A 15,010-nucleotide genomic window follows, 5' to 3' on the forward strand; every position below is an offset into this window, starting at 1 on the left:
CCAGTTGGTGCTGTCTGATGTAGTGTTTTGTTTTTATAGTTCTTGCATGGTATTTTGTAAATGAAGTTAGTTTTGATGAAAACAAACCTCCCAGCTCAACAAGCTAGCTAACATCCATATCATCAACTTGAGCGACAGATCTTCTCAAAAATCGCTAATAAATATTTACATCAGCTTGTAAGTAAAAAAAAACCACAAGGGGGTGGTTCAAGGAGCAATACCCAGTTATTCATAACATATAATGATTTGGATGTGGGGAGCAAATGAAATATTTCCAAGCTTGCAAATGACACAAAACTAGGTGTGGATGTCTGCTGTGCAGAAGCTGCAAAGTGGCTACAAGATGATTTGCTTACACTTAGTGAGTAGGAAAGAAAATGGCAGATGGAATACAATATAGAAAAATGTGAGGTTTTCCACATTGGTAGGAAGAACAAGAGTGTATTTCTTCAACAGTAAGAAGTTGGAAAATGCAGATGTCCAAAGGGACCTGGGTGTCCTTGAAGAAGTCATTTAAGGCTAACATGCAGTTTAAGCAGCCAATTAGGAAGGATAATGTTATGTCAGACTTTATCACAAGAGGATTTTAATACAGTAGCATAGTTTTGCTTCAATTGCATAGATGTTTTGTTAAATCAGGTGTGGAATACTCTGCATAATTTTAGTCCCTTTATAATAGAAAGGGTATATTAAAGCAAGTGCCAGTTACCAGGAGAACATCACTGTCCTCTGAAGAAACATTGGAAAACCTGGGTTTGTCTGCACTAGAGTTTCAAAGAATGAGAGGTGATCTCATTGAAACATAGCAGAGAAGTATTTAGAAATAATTAGCTCATAAGTTTATATAAATTAACAAAGTAACTAAGTAAAGATGGCTGGCTGGGCAGGTGATGTGCTGTAGCTGTATGATATGGGAGTTGGCTGATCCTACACCAAGCTGCAGTGGCCACATCTGCAAGTGTTGGTTGTTGGAAAAACTCTGGCTTAAAAATGATGATCTGGGATCTGAGCTTCAAACACTGCGGCACATCCAGGAGGGGAAGAAGTACCTAGATGCTTTGTTTCAGGAGGCAGTCACTCCTAGTAGATTAGGTAGTTCGAATTCAGTTAGTGATTAGGGACTACAGTGTGTGAATAGCAATTGAGGCAGGTAGAGGGATCCTGAGCTCAGAAGTAGAGGAGCCTCAGCTCTTAACCTTGTCTAATAGGTATGAGATTCTTGCTCCCTGTGTGGATGAGCCAGCTGACCACAGTACCATGGTGCAGAAGGCTATTTAAGAGGGGAGAGCAAAAAAAACTAGTGGTAGTTATAGGGGATTCAATAGTTAGAGGAAAAGATAGTATCCTTTGTGCGCCAGATCAGGAGTCCCACATGTTGTGTTGCCTGCCTAGCGCCAGGGTGCAGGACATCTCCAACTGGCTTGAAAGGATATTGGAGCGGGAGGGGTAGGATCCAGTTGTCATGGTCCACGTTGGGACAAACAACAAAGGCAAGGCTAGGATGGGGGACCTGTTTGGGGATTATCAAGCACTAAGAATGAAATTAAGGAGCAGGTCCTCGAGGGTCATAATCTCCAGATCACTGTCCGAGCCACATGCAAATTGGTTTAGGAATAAGAAAATTAGGGAAGTAAAACGTGGATAAAGAAGAAGTGTGGGAAAGAGGGGTTCCATTTCATGGGCATTGGTGTCAGTTTTGGAACAGGAGGGATCTATATCAATGGGATGGTCTCCACCTGAACGGACCTGGAACCGGTGGTCTAGCGAAAAGGATAAATAGAATGGTCACTCAGACAGTAAACTCATGTGTCAAGGTAAGGGAAGGGGAAAACAATAGGAAGTATGGTGGGGTAAATAAAAAGGAAAGCATCTCCTTAGCACATGTTAAACAACGTGGCAGACTATGAAAGAAATATAAAGAAAGGATAACTCAGGAGATATTATTACTGGAAATGTTGAAATTCATAAAGAGGGTACAAAAACTAGCATAAGGGCACTTAACTTGAGCTTTTGTAACATTTGTAACAAGTTAGATGAGTTAACAGTACAAATTATCACAAATGAATATGACTGGGAGTTAAATATCCAGGAGTATCAGACGATCTGGAAGGACAGACAGGGAGATAAGGGAGGTGGTGTAGCTCTGATATTTAAGGACAACACCACAGCAGTATTGAGAGATTATATGTGTTCTGTGGAGAATAAGGTTGAATCCATTTGTGTGGAAATTAGAAATTCTAAGAAGAAAAAGTCACTGATAGGTATAGTCTAAAGGCCTCTAAATAATAATAATATCACTTTGGATGGGCAATAAACAAAGAAATAACTAATGCCTGTAAAAATTGCAATTATCATGGGGGATTTTAATCTACATGCTGATTGGTCAAACCAAGTCCGTCAAGGTAGCCTTGAGGAAGAATTAATTGAATGTATCCATGATAGTTTTCTTGAACAGTATATAGTGGAACCGACAAGGGAACAAGCTATCCTAGATCTGGTCCTGTGTAATGAGACAGGAATAATTAATAATGTCATAGTTAGGGATCTTCTTGGAAGGAGTGATCACAGTTTGATTGAATTTAGAAACATATGGAGACTGTAAAGATAAAATCCAATACCAGGGTCCTGTGCTTAAACAAGGCAGACTACAATAGTATGAGGGAGGAGTTGACTAAAGTAGACTGGAAGCAAAGACTTTATGGTGGGACAGTTGATGAACAGTGGAGAACTTTCAAAACAGTTTTTCAAAGTGCACAGCAAAAGTATATGCCAGTGAAAAAGAAGGACTGCAGGAAAAGGGCAAATCAGCTATGGGTGTCTAAGGAAATAAGGGAGGCAATGAAATTGAAAGAGAAGACATACAAAGTGGCCAAGATCAGCGGGAAACTAGAAGATTGAGAAAACTTTAAAGGTCAACAGAAAGCCACAAAAAGAGCTTTAAAGAAAAGTAAGAGAGATTATGAGAAAAAAACTAACTTAGAATATAAAGATAGATAGCAAACGTTTCTATAAATATATAAAATAAAAAATGTGACGAAAGTAAACATTGGTCCTTTAAAGTATGAGAATGGGGATTTAGTAATGGGATATGAGGAAATGGCTGAGGCACTGAACAGGTATTTTATATTGGTCTTCACAATGGAGGACACTAATAACATTCTAGTAATTGGTTTAGGGTGAGAGGGGAAAGATATAAAAGAGACCTACGGGGCAACTTTTTCACACAGAGAGTGGTACGTGTATGGAATGAGCTGTCAGAGGAAGTGGTGGAGGCTGGTACAACTGAAACATTTAAGAGGTATTTGGATGGGTATATGAATGGGAAGGATTTGGACGGATATGGCCCGGGTGCTGGCAGGTGGGAATAGATTGGGTTGGGATATCTGATTGGCATGGACGGGTTGGACAGAAGGGTCTGTTTCCATGCTGTACATCTCTATGACTCTATGACTCTAATTGACAAAGAGACAAAGGTACGTAAGGACCCGGAAACAATCATAATCACGAAAGAGGTAGTGTTGGACAAGCTAATGGAGCTAAGGGTGGACAAATGTCCTGATGGAATGCATTTGGTACAGAAAGGATCTGTATTGATGGGACAGTGCGAAAAGTGGGAGTAATAGCAAATGCACTTGTGGCAATTTTCCAAACTTCACTGGATTCTGGACAGTTCCAATGGATTGGAAAACAGCAAATGTGAAGCCACTGTTTAAAAAGTGAGTTGAACCAAAGATAGAGGACTATAGACAGGTTGACTTAATTTCTGTCATGGCAAAAATTCTTGAGTCTATTATCAAGGAAGAAATAGCAAGGCATCTAGATAGAAATTGTCCTGTTGGGCAGATGCAGCATGGGTTCATGAAGGGCAGGTCATGCTTCACTAATCTTTTGGAATTCTATGAAGGCATTACAAACACAGTAGATATGGTGCATCTAGATTTCCAAAAGGCATTCAGCAAGATGCTACGTAAAATGCGGAGGAATGGAATTGTGGGAGATATAGCAGTTTGGATCAGTAATTGGCTTGCTGAAAGAAGACAGAGGGTGGTGGTTGATGGGAAATGTTCATCCTGGAGTCCAGTTACCAGTGGTGTACAGCAAGGGTTGGTGTTGGGTCCACTGCTGGTCGACATTTTTATAACCGACCTGGATGAGGGTGTAGAAGGGTGGGTTAGTAAATTTGCAGACAACACTAAGGTCGGTGGAGTTCTGGATAGTGACGAAGGATGTTGTAGGTTACAGAGAGACATAGATAAGCTGCAGTAGATGAGAGTAAACCAGTTGATGTGGTGTATATGGATTTCAGCAAGGCATTCGTTAAGGTTCCCCACAGTAGGCTATTGTACAAAAATGTGGAGGAATGGGATTGTGGGAGATATAGCAGTTTGGATCAGTAATTGATTTGCTGAAAGAAGTCAGAGGGTGGTGGTTGATGGGAAATGTTCATCCTGGAGTCCAGTTACTAGTGGTGTACAGCAAGGGTTGGTGTTGGGTCCACTGCTGGTCGACATTTTTATAACCGACCTGGATGAGGGTGTAGAAGGGTGGGTTAGTAAATTTGCAGACAACACTAAGGTCGGTGGAGTTCTGGATAGTGACGAAGGATGTTGTAGGTTACAGAGAGACATAGATAAGCTGCAGAGCTGGGCTGAGAGGTGGCAAATGGAGTTTAATGCGGACAAGTGTGAGGTGATTCACTTTGGTCGGAGTAACCAGAATGCAAAGTACTGGGCTAATGGTAAGATTCTTGGTAGTGTAGATGAGTAGAGAATTCTCGGTGTCCATGTACACAGATCCTTGAATGTTGCTACCCAGGTTGACACGGTTGTTAAGAAGGCATACAGTATTTCAGCTTTTATTAATAGAGGGATCAAGTTCTGGAACCAGGAGGTTATGCTGCAGCTGTACAAAGCTCTGGTACGGCCACACTTGGAGTATTGTGTACAGTTCTGGTCACCGCATTATAAGAAGGATGTGGAAGCTTTGGAAAGGGTGCAGAGGAGATTTACTAGGATGTTGCCTGGTATGGGAGGAATGTCTTACGAGGAATGGCTAAGGGCCTTGAGGCTGTTCTCATTAGAGAGAAGAAGGTTGAGAGGTGACTTAATAGAGACATACAAGACAACCAGATGTTTCCTTTCTTCCTGGTGGTGGAAATTGTGTCTCTCACTGTGTCTCACACCTGCACACACACTCAAGTTGGGTGCTGGGGAAAAAAATAAGCACTACCGCAGTTAGGCGGGAGTGTGGGGGTAAAGAAAGGGGGTAAAAAAAGGAGTGTAAAATAAGTACAAGATAACCAGAGGGTTAGATAGGGTGGACAGGGAGAGCCTTTTTCCAAATATAGGGACGGCAAACACAAGGGGGCATAGCTTTAAATTGAGGGGTGATAGATATAGGACAGATGTCAGAGGTAGTTTCTTTACTCAGAGAGTAGTAACGGTATGGAATGCTTTGCCTGCAATGGTAGTAGATTCACCAACTTTAAGTACATTTAAGTCGTCATTGGACAAGCATATGGACGTACATGGAATAGTGTAGGTTAGATGGGCTTCAGATTGGCATGACAGGGCGGTGCAACATCAAGGGCTGAAGGGCCTGTACTGCGCTGTCATGTTCTATGTTCTAAAAGGTTGCTGCAAAAGAAAAGGTGCAAGGCATAACAGGCAATGTATTAGCATGGATAGAGAATTGGTTAACCAACAGAAAGCAAAGAATGCTATTCTGATTGGCAATCAGTGACTAATGATGTGCCTTAGGGATCAGTGTTGGGACTGCAATTACTCACAATTTACATAGATGATTTGGAGTTGGAGACTATGTGTAGTTTGTCAAAGTCTGTGGATGACACTAAGAAGAGTGAGAGAGCAAAGTGTGCAGAGGACTGTGAAACTTTACAAAGTTTAAGTGAGTGGGCAAATGTCTGGCAAATGGAGTACAATGGTAATAAATGTGATGTCATCTATTTCAGTAGGAATAACAGTAAAAGGACTGTTAATTGAATAGTAAAAAGTTACAGCATGCTGCTGTGCAGAGGGAACGGGGTGTCCTTGTGCATGCATCACAGAAGGTTGGTCTGCAGATGCAACAGGAAATTAAGAAGTCAAATGGAACTTTGTCCTTCATTGTTAAAGGCATTGAGTTTAAAAGCAGGGAGGTTATGTTGCAGCTGCAGAGGGTGCTGGTGAGGCCACACCTGGAGTACTGTGTGCAGTTTTGGTCTCCTTACTTTACTCGGAGAGTAGTAAGGGTATGGAATGCTTTGCCTGCAATGGTAGTAGATTCGCCAACTTTAAGTATTGAGAAAGGATGTATTGGCACTAGATGGGGGTCCAGAGGAGGTTCACCAGGTTGATTCCGGAGTTGAGGGGTTTGGCATGTGAGGAGACACTGAATAAAGTGGGATCATATTCATTGGAATTCAGAAGAATGAGGGGGGAGTCTTATAGAAACATATAAAGTAATGAAAGGAATAGATAAGATATGAGTAGAGAGGATGTTTCCACTGGTGGGTAAAACTAGGACAAGTGGGCATAGCCTCAAAATTAGGGGGACCAGATTTAGGACTGAATTGAGAAGGAACTTCTTCACCCAGAGGGTTGTTAATCTATGGAATTCCCAGCCCAGTGAAGTGGTTGAGGCTTCCTCAGTAAAGCTAAGATAGATAATTTTTTGAACAGTAAAGGAATTAAGGGTGAAGGTGAGAGGGTGGGTAAGCAGAGCTGAGGCCATGAAAAGATCAGCCAGGATACCTGTGCCAATGATTCTGAAGGTGTTAATGTTCATTCTGTAGATGCCACACGATCTGAGTGCGGACACAGTTCCACACTAGCCTTTGTAGAAAATGAATGTATTCAGTACTGCACCAGTAATTAAACCTGAGCAGTTTGTAATTGCACTAATTTCTATCATGCAATAAACTCTTTTGTTAAGTATGAATAGTGCCTCTTCTGTAAAGATTGTACAGTGATGTATTCTTCACAACTGATCATTAGATAGACCCTAGAGACAGTACAGAGAAAGAAGGATTGGTGACAGTGAACAACTTCAAACAAACCCTTACCCATCCTCTGACAGACATGGCAATTAGGGTAATGCTAACCTCCAATATTTCATCATTTGTAGCAAAGCAACTAGCCATGAGAGCATGAAGGATAAAGGCCTATCAATGACCTCACATAACACTCATCCTGATCAATTCCCTGATCTCCAGTTCAATGAGCTGCCAAAATATTTGAATTAGGCCTGATCATGGAATGCCTCAGTTCTCCCATTGGCAGCTTTTGGCAGGTTGAGTTGAGCATCATCTGCCTGATCTAAACTGAACAGGACCCTACTCTCTCGCTTTTCACCATGTGCCTACCTTTAACAACTATCACCCACTCCTCACCGAACACCAGGATTTCACCAGGCAGCAGAGCTGCTAAAATGACAGGTGCCTGTTATCTCCATGACCTCATTGGACATACCCCACATTAAGCTGCTCTTTTAAGCCAGTGAGTACAATACAAACCAAAAAAAAAAGATTCCTGTTTTAAAAGGTAGGATCAGGTCCAATAATCTGCAGTGTGTCGGTTCCTCTCAATCCCTCTCCCAAAGTAACAGTCAGACCCCAAGCCCTATTCTTCCATTGCAGCAAAAGACTAATTTCCAGTAAACCAAAGGAGATCAGCAAAGAGAACATGTGCGTCATTGTCCCAGGAGGTAGCAACCATGGAAGGAGATTGAATCCTCCCCCTAACACTGACCACTGCTAATGGGAGTCTGCAACCTTTTATCCCTTGGGGTTAGAGATAATACAGGAGCATGGATAAAGGTTTGGCTAACTAAAATATAGAGTTTTGATATGGGGGACAATTTCAGCAATTGAAACCTGGAGTTCAACAGGGATCAGTGCAGGGGCTACAATTGTCTAGGGACTCACAGTGTAAGGGTGGCGCGGCAGCCCAGTGGTTAGCACTGCTGCCTCACAGCACCAGGGTGACTGTCTGTATGGAGTTTACACATTTTCCCTGTGTCTGTGTGTGAGTTTCCTCCCACAGTCCAAAGATGCGTAGGTTAGGTGAATTGTCCATGCTAAATTACCCACAGTGTTCAGGGCTGTGTAGCTTCGATGTATTAGTTAGGGGAATGGTCTGGGTGGGATACTCTTTGGAGGGGCAGTATGGACTTGTTGGGCTGAAGGGCCAGTTTCCACACTGTAGGAGTTCTAACTATTTCTGATATATATAAATTACTTTGATGAGGAAAGTGAATGCGCTTTAGCCAAATTTGCAGATGACACAAGAATTGATGGGAAGGCAAGTGGTGAGCATAATATACGGAATTGGCAGAGGGATACGGACAGGTTCAGTGAGTGAACAAAAACTTGGCAGATGGAGTATAAATGTGGGGAAATGTGATGTATGTATTTTTGCCAGAAAAACAGAAGGGAGCTAAATATTATTTTTAAATGAAATAAAGCTGCAGAAAGCTATAGAACAAAGAGATTTGGGAGTCCTGGTCCACTAATCACAAAAGGCTAGCATCCAGGTTCAGGGAATGTAGCTGGAATATTGGTCTTTACTTCAAAGGGGACGGAATATAAACGTAGAGAGTTTTTTCTAAAACTGTATAATGCACTAGTTCGACCACAGCTGGATTACTGTGAACAGTTTTGAGTCCCTCAACTAAGGAAAAAAATTGGAGACAGTCCAGAGAAGGTTCACTAGACTGACACCAGACGAGGAGGGATTGTCTTATGAGGACCAATTGAATAGGTTGGGCCTGTACCTGCTGGAATACAGAAGAATGAGACAAGTCCTTGCAATACTTTGCAGGGTTTGACAGGGTATATATGATGAAGTTGTTTCCTTTTGTGGGAGAGTCGAGGTTCAGAGGACATAACATCAGAATAAGGGGTCACATATCTAAGACAGTGATGAGGAGGAATTTCTTTTTAGAAAGTAGTGAATCTGTGGAATCCTTTACTGCAGAAGGCTGGTAAGGATGGGTTGTTAACTATATTCAAAGCTGAGACAGATTTTTTATTTAATCAGAAAAGAAGTCATTGGTATGGGGAACAGGCAGGAAAGTGAATTTATGGATAATTAAATCAGCCATGATCTCATTGAACTATGGAGCAGACTCAATGGGCTGAATGGCCTACTTCTGCTCCTATATCATATGGTCTAATCGAGGCCTTGCCAAATAGACTGTTCCTTCTTATACACATCTGAATGATCACAAGTGTGTAACTGTGTAGTCAATTTATTTGGCACGATATAGGGTTGACACTTCAGCTTTCTAACCTTCAGCAATTCTGATTATGGTAAACCACACAGGAATTGGGTTAACCATTAATTTAGCAACCTATTTAAACTCAGCATTTTTCTGCACAAATGACTTGACTGGCCAGCCACATGCTTAACTTCCCCATTTGATTATGAGTACCTTGACAAGCTTGTGATATGACCAAATCTAGAATTAGCTGAAGCACTCATTAGCAAATTGTGGACCATTGTCTGGCACAAAAACATACATAAACTTGGAAAATGTGAAAGGGGCTGTACATTATATTTTAGCATATGAAAGATGGGAATATGTCCATTTTGCCCATTTAAAAGCTTCAAATTATGGGAAAACCTTTATTTTACCTGGAGAAAGTGGAATACCTCCATTATGAACACAAAACGATAAGACTCCCAGTAAGCAGTACAGAGTTACAGCATGATTCGGAGATGCCGGTGTTGGACTAGCGTCGCTCCGAAAGCTAGTGTGCTTCCAATTAAACCTGTTGGACTATAACCTGGTGTTGAGTTACAGCAGTGTTATTATACAATATCTAAAGTTGTAAAAGAACAAAATAAGAATCTTCCAAGCACAGATTAAAAAAGCATTGATTTATTGCAGGTATAAAAGCTTTAAAGACAAATATGCAGTAGCATTTAGATACTGCAGAACCTTTTTCAAAATTTAACATGTAAAGACTGTATTGCTTTATTTTTCTGTACTTATTGTGGACTGAAATTGGATAAAGAACTATTTTTAAAAAAACAAGGATTGTTGAAAGGTTGCTGTTACTTCTTACAAACAAGTAACTTGATGCAAGTGTTGTTTACACATCTGCTTGTTCAAGTCGTAATGAAAATGTGGTGGCAAACAAACTGGAACTAGAGGCTGTTTACTGATGGAGCTTTACCAGCAACAAGTGTCTTACACCTGTGTGAGCTAACAACAAGTTATTAATGGCAAGAGCTCCTAGCTGCCAACAACCATGTGGTTAGCTCCCAGTTTAGGGGTATGAATGTTTGAGGGAGAAGCCACAGATTTCTGCAAGGTCAACAGCTGACTCTTTATTGTAAAAACATCCTTAAGGCTGAAGAAAGCTGCTTTATTTTTGCCTCAGTTGCTATAAGCTGTGGTTTTGATGAGTCAGCTAGAGACTATATAAGCAACCCTGCACCTTCTGCAAGCAAGTGAAAGAATATGGAGTAGGAGAAACAAGGAGCACCATGTACTAAGCAGCTAAGAGGAACATCTCAGTGAACGTTGTGAATAGGAATCATTGAAATGCCTTCCTCATGCCTCGGTCCAGCCATCTTACCAGGTATTTTATTTTCCTGTCTGTGTCATATGTGTATGCAGGAAATGTTTGTAAAGGGGCTAAAGTTTTAATGAGTAGAGTTATGTTGATGTTTATAATTATTTATTACAGAGAAATGGATTCTAACTATAGATAAACAGTCAGTCATTCTTGCTAAGTACGTGTATCTGGTCTGTGCTTTCCGTCACTCAATTTAGGTCTAAAGACAAGTAATTTGCGGAATATTGCATAGCTATTAAAATAGTTAACTTTTGGGTTGACTCCAGGAATAGGGACTTGATTTCCAGAGTATTACCCCAGTGAGGTGTAACAGAAAAAAATCACATTAATAAAATGTGACAGAAGAAACAATGCAACCGCAGTTGAAAGGAGTTAGAATATGGGGCTTTATTGAAATCATTTTGATAGCGGCAGAGGAGGAGTGAGAGGAACAGATGGTGTGAAGGCCCTTTGCAAAAGGCAAAGGGGTCACTCATTGTGATGCAGGAGAAAGAGAGGTGTAAAGTGATGTAAATTAAAGTATGAAAAAGGAGAAGGATCCTCTCAACTGAGAGCAAAATAAATGAGGCACAAATAAGACAAGGCGTGGGTGTGGGTGTGACAATATGATAAATGGAGGACAGATTTTATACTATCAGCCCCTGATATTGTGGAATTCAATATTGAGTCCACTGGCTGTAAAGTGCCTACATGGAAAATGAGGTGTTTCTAAAGCTTCAGTTGTGCTTCATTGGGACATCACAGCAGGCCTGGGATAAAAATGCTAGCATGAGAGTAGGGGGGGGGTTTATTGAAACAATAAACAACTGAGAGGTCAGGGTCATTCCTACAGAGTGGAGGTGTTTTAAAACACAGTCACCCAGTCTGTGCTTGGTTTTGCCAATGTAAAGGAGACTGCATCATGACCACACTTCATGCTGGTGGTGAGGAAAGGGGGCTAACTCCTTTTTAGGTACCATGGGCCAATCTGAGTCCCTCAGCTCTTTTCCTTCTTCATATCTTCCCCTTGGCCTGTCTCTCCCCTTTGCCCCCATGACTCACCCACCCACCAAACCCTCTCTTCCTCCACTCACCACATCATCCTCATCAGGAGCTGCCAGATGCCCTGGACAATGAGGTGTAGTTATCATCTCTCCTTATGGCTGGGACCAGAGGACTGTTGAAAGTGAATGCTAGAGAGTCAGATTCAAAAAGTGTGGCACTTGAAGAGCACAACAGGTCAAGCTGCATCCAAGGAGGAGGAGAAACCTTGCTTCAGGCATTAGCCCTTCATTAGGAATGTGGAGGGGGAAGGGGCTGAGAGATAAGTAGAAGGGTGGGGGTGGGGTAGTGGGCAAGGTAGCTGGGAAGGCTATAGGTGGATGGAGGTGGAGGGTAATTGTGATGGGTCGGTGGTCAGGGTGGAGCAGATAGGTGGGAAGGAAGATGGACAGGTGGGCCAGTTCAAAAGAGTGGTGCTTCAATTTCCACCACCTAAAATCAGAACCCACTACCAAAGATATATTCCCCGCCCCACCCCGATCTGTGTTCTACAGAGACTATTGTCGCTGTTACTCCCTCAGTAGGTCCATGCCCCCCCACAAACCCACCCTCCACTCCCTGCAGCATCCCTTGCTGCCGCATGAGGTGTAAAACCTACCCCCATACCTCTCCCTCACCTCCATCCAAGGCCCCAAAGGATCATTTCAAATCCGGCAGAGATTTTCCTGCATATCCACCCACCTTATCTACTGCATCCATTACTTTCGATGTGGTCTCCTCTACAGTGGGGAGACAGGACGTCAACTCGCAGAGTATTTCAGGGAACATCTCTGGGCCACGTGCACCAAACAATCCCATTGTCCTATGGCCAACCACTTTAACTCCCCGAAGGACATGCAAGTCTTATGCCTCCTCCAGTGCCAAATCAAAGCCACTCGCCAACTCTCCAACACCCTCCACCCCACGATTTATCTCTCAGCCCCCTTCCCCACCACCCACCCCACCCCCCTCCACATTCCTGATGAAGGGCGTATGCCCAAAACGTTAACTGTCCTGCTCCTCAGATGTTAGCTGACCTGCCAGGCTTTTCCAGCACCACACTTTTCGACCCAGAGGACTGTTGGACAATCAAAGCTAGCAGTTCCCAAAGGCAGGACTTAAGCCCTCGGTGGCAGTACAGCCTTCATCAAGACAATTAAAGAACCTGTTGACTGTCAAATGGCTGTGGAATAAGCCACAAAAATGGGGTGGCATTGTAATTATCTCAAGTAATGTTGAAAATTATTTTTGAAATTGCAAGAATAACTGGGTGGATAACCAAGGATTCGTTATACAGTTTCTAGACTTTATTTGCTGTACTACAGGTCAGGTAAGTATGTATTTCTTGCAACAGAGTTGATTATTGCTATTACCAGTGATGCTTGGATTCCTGATAATTCTTTTTTTCAATGTTAAAGTCTATAGTCTGATTTTCCATCCTATATTATTGGCCTGAACTTAGTGAAATTTCAGAAGATGGTTTTAACATCGCACAGCGGATTTCATGTCTGCCAGAGAGAGATGTATTTGTGTGCTTTATAGGAAAGCTGCCAAATTCTCTGTGGAGCTTCTCTGTGGAAGCTTGATTTCATACTGGGAAAGATGAGGTGCTTTCACTCATTCATACATTGCACATAGTTTGCAAATGTGGTCTTGTCGCCCTAAAGAAATACCAATCCTACAGTGTATTGTCACATTTCACATTATCAAAACTGATCCATTTATTTCCCAAAGTCCCTCCAAATCACCTTGTTCAAGAAATGCCATGTGAGCATCATTCAGGTTCCCTCAGTCATCTGCAGAAGATCCATGGAAACCATTATCTAAATGTAATGAAGTTACAGTAGATGTCCTGGATAATTCATGGAGAAATCTAACCACTTAGTGCATGCTAATTGTAAATTTTCCATATTTATTTAATGCAGTTACTAATAAAATATTATTTTAATCACTGACTTGAGTGGTCTACAATACCACATATTTGATTCAATGACCTTATGCAACTAAAGACTGTTTCTAATACTAAGCAGCACTGTTCTGATACTTGAATGCTATTTACTATAAAACTGTAATATCACAGTTCTTGATGTAATGTTTTATTTCTATATTTTACCTGCTGGAACAGTGCAGTGAAATACATCCAGCAAAATCATGTGATTATGTATCAATGTTTTATAAAACCCCATCTTGTGCTACATATTACACTGCTGATGAACACACCAATATATTTAGTGGTAACTACAAGTGTGGTATATGATAATAACACAACACAATTTACAATGTTCGACTACAGGGTTTACAACCTCTGCTAATGTGCAAAATGATTACTGCTAAAATAAACATCCTTGTAAAAGGATTTCAATTTCAATGCTTTAAAATAATTCAAAACATGATTCTACTGATTTAGATTTGATCAAACTGCCTGAAGTATTTTGAGGCTGACGAATCCTTTGGATCACTGCATCTGAACATCTTGACCATGAAGATAAATGACGGTTTTAATTTCCAAAAAAGGTTTAATGGTTTGAATTCCTTCGCTGCATCTTGTTCACGATGCCTGAGGATGAAGTATTTGAGTTAATTAACAACAGAAACAAAAATGCCACAGGTTATTTCTATTTGGCACTGACAAAGGCAAATAAATAAGATTAAATTACATATAGAAATAAATGAAACCTTGTGTTCTTCACCAGGGAAACAGTCTTATTTAATTCGTTACTAATTCAAGCTCATCGTTCTTCTCATTTGGTAGATTATCCTTTGTAGGATTTTCAATTTTAGAATTCTGGTCTTCTTTTTCTTTTTGGGGATGATCTTGATCTTTGTGGGATCCATCCAGCACAAGAGTGCCTTTACTGCTATGGCAGCCCATTCTGGGAATCACTTCGTGGAGACGTTTGGCTGCATTCAGTTCCACAGTTCAATTCAACTAACCCTTCAGAAGGTCTGAAAGCTCCATACTCCTTCACAGCTAAACATCACACTGTTTTGTTGTTTGTAGTGGGCAGCTAAAGTGTTTCTATGATGACCAAATAAAACTATCAATCAGGAGTTGAAGTGTAACACTTAGCAACTGAAATTAAGCAAACAGCTTTGAATGCTTTTGTCATTATGACTTCTTATAAAACCATACCTGTTGAGGTTTACTGGAGAACATGTAAAGTTGGCAGGATATTCTTCAGTTATGACCTTGCAATCTGCGTCACTGTAGTTATACATAAAATGAATTGTTTATTGGCCATCTCTAATCTCTGACCATGGCAACAATATGATTGGCGCAAATAGTACTCAGAGTTGAAAGGATGAATTTGCTGTTCTAAACTTTTACAACAATCCAGACAAAGGGAGGAGTTTTACTTGCCAATAAATGATTTGCTGACATGCAGCTTATCACACAGCAATTAA

At 41.2% G+C, this 15,010-nt stretch overlaps 1 long non-coding RNA gene across 2 annotated transcripts; it reads right to left on the bottom strand.

The window, feature by feature from the left end:
* Window positions 1–13,685: 13,685 nt before the first annotated feature.
* LOC122558678 lies at window positions 13,686–14,804 on the bottom strand. Of its 2 annotated transcripts, XR_006314224.1 has the most exons (3): window positions 14,739–14,804; window positions 14,282–14,624; window positions 13,686–14,162 (listed from the first exon to the last, which is right to left on the bottom strand). It is a non-coding gene; the product is annotated as an uncharacterized LOC122558678 (long non-coding RNA). The 2 variants fall into 2 exon arrangements; XR_006314223.1 differs by lacking the exon at window positions 14,739–14,804 and having other exon boundaries at window positions 14,282–14,732.
* Between the last annotated feature and the right edge of the window lie 206 nt (window positions 14,805–15,010).

This window comes from Chiloscyllium plagiosum, chromosome 17 (genome assembly GCF_004010195.1).
Source record: "Chiloscyllium plagiosum isolate BGI_BamShark_2017 chromosome 17, ASM401019v2, whole genome shotgun sequence".
NCBI lineage: Eukaryota > Metazoa > Chordata > Chondrichthyes > Orectolobiformes > Hemiscylliidae > Chiloscyllium > Chiloscyllium plagiosum.